We start from the raw sequence: 2,500 nt of genomic DNA, 5'->3' as shown, positions 1-2,500 counted from the left end.
AATAAATTGAATTTTAAAATTCAACTATTTATAAATGGAAAGAAACCGTCTAGTGACATATGCTTACAGGAAAAATATGGAAGAACTGAGACGAAATAAAACAGTTGAGCTCGAAGGAGGGATGGCGCCCGAACAGTTTGCAGAGAGGACTGCATGGGCGTGCACATATGCATGTTACGAGATATTGTATTTGCTGTTGTTGTTATTATTGCTTTTGCTATTGTTGTTGTCATTTTTTTTCCTCCTTTTCTCCCTCCTTTTCCGCCTCCTCCCCTCCCCTCGTGGTCGTCCGCCTCCTCCTCTTGCTCCCTTCCTTCAGCCTCGCTCCCTCGCTCCCTCCTTAACATGGCTTTCTCTCAAGGGAATTTTTGTTGGACAGTCCGGCCCTTAATGCCCGGATGCCCTTCCTAATATCAACCGCCCAACTCTCGACTCGGAGGCTAGCCCGCCATCACTGAACCACCCGGCAGGACATATATGCATATACAGGCTGATATAAACCTATAGATACAGAGATATGAAAATGCATGAGGGATAATGAGATACATTTGAATATGTGTATGTTTGCGTATATATTTTACTGTGTAAGTAGTTTACTTTAATCAATAACCGTTTATAGTTTATAGGCGTATTCTGTACTCCATTCACTTTGAAAAAATCAGTTTTGTTGTTAAATCTTCGATCAGAATGTTATATTTACCTGTTTAAGTCTGTCTACCTGAATCTCTAAATACATGTCCGACTGCCCGCGTTCACTCTCCAAGGGTGAACACATTATGGACAAAACTTTTATTCCCCGGCGAGTGTATCGGAAAACCTAAGCTAAAGAGGTCCAAATAAATGCCTCAATTCCGTTATTATTTTTAGAGCAATTGACGCGCGTATCTTTTCAGTCGCGGTGCCCAAAGACGCGGCTCAGATGCGCAGCCAATGAGATTCGAGATTCCAACGCACGCGACATATGAGTGGTTCATATGCGCTCTTTTTCATTCCATTCGGGACTAAAGAACAAACTCTTCATTCTCTTTCAGAAAACTCAAGGGTTGGTGGAAAAGAGCGGCGAGGGGGGAGGAAGAGGACAGAAGAGGAGGAGGGAGAGGCGAGAGGAAGTGGGGAAGAGGGGGGGAGAGGAGAGGGATGCATGTTGCCTGAGATACGATGATCCTCTTTTATGCAGGTCGACGTTTGGCGGATCCGTCAAATAAGCGACGTAAATTTTAAAACTTTGCCGGGCCCTGAATGACGCAAATAGAGAAAGAGAAATATGAATGCGTCACCCACAAAGGCTACTAAAAAAACAGAGGAAAAAAAACAAAGGAGAGAATGTATTTAAAGGTTCTTAAAAATGCAAGGGAAAAGGGAAAAAGAAAGAAAATCTGTGTGGCGGTATTCAAACCTTGCCCCCTTCAGGAAAGCGGGGGATCCTCCTGGCCTAGAGCGAGCCCCCCCCCCCCCCATCTTGCCTTCACAATACACTCAGAACAATAGATCCCCTGAGACAAGATCTGCTTCTCTCCTCCTCCTCCTTCTCCCTCCTTCCCACTTTCATTTTCGCTATCTCCATCATTCGTTTGTGAGGTCTTACTCCTCTGTAATTTTCCTTCAGTCTCTTTCTCCCTTTCTCTCTCTCCCTCTCTCTCTCTCTCTCTCTCTCTCTCTCTCTCTCTCTCTCTCTCTCTCTCTCTCTCTCTCTCTCTCTCTCTCTCTCTCTCTCTCTCTCTCTCTCTCTCTCTCTCTCTCTCTTCAATACGCCACATTTGCATCCGTTTCCTATAATTTTCTTCTCACCCTCCCCAGCAATACTTGCGATTTTTATTCCCTTCGCTTTCGGCCTGATTTATCATATTTTGTTTGTTATCATAACCTTCCATTTAAACTTATTCAATAAACCTTTACCTCTTCTTTGTTGGTAACGTTTGTATATCTTCTTTTACAATATTGTGATATCTATCTGATCGTCTCGCATTTTTTCCGCATCAAGTTCAAGTGAGAAATTCAGCTTAGATACGGAACTTGCCCTGATGGAGAAAAAGGTAAATAGAAATATAATGATGATGATGATGATGATGATGATAATAATAATAATAATAATAATAATAATAATAATAATAATAATAATAATAATAATAATAATAATAATAATAATAATAATGGTCATAGAATAAAAAAAATAATCATAAAAAAAACATAATGATAAACAAAGCTGTAGAATATAACTTGTAAACAATGAATAATATTAAACAAACAACAGAAACATGAAAACGTAACGTTTCGAGCCCTCAAGTGTTCCTCGTCAGTCGTACTAACTTCTAAACTGTATCATGAAATATTCTTCGTCCGAGGCATTCTGACGAGGTCGAAAGCCGCGATTTCATTTCGTTGTTATTGCAGTGTTTAATTCTAATAGTGATAATGATAATGATAGTAACAGTGATGGCAATAGTGATGATGGTGATGATTATGGCAATGATTATGATGATAATGGTGATAGTGATAATGA

This window comes from Penaeus vannamei, chromosome 34 (genome assembly GCF_042767895.1).
Source record: "Penaeus vannamei isolate JL-2024 chromosome 34, ASM4276789v1, whole genome shotgun sequence".
In the NCBI taxonomy this organism is placed as follows: domain Eukaryota; kingdom Metazoa; phylum Arthropoda; class Malacostraca; order Decapoda; family Penaeidae; genus Penaeus; species Penaeus vannamei.
Note: the sequence above shows the minus strand (reverse complement) of the source record.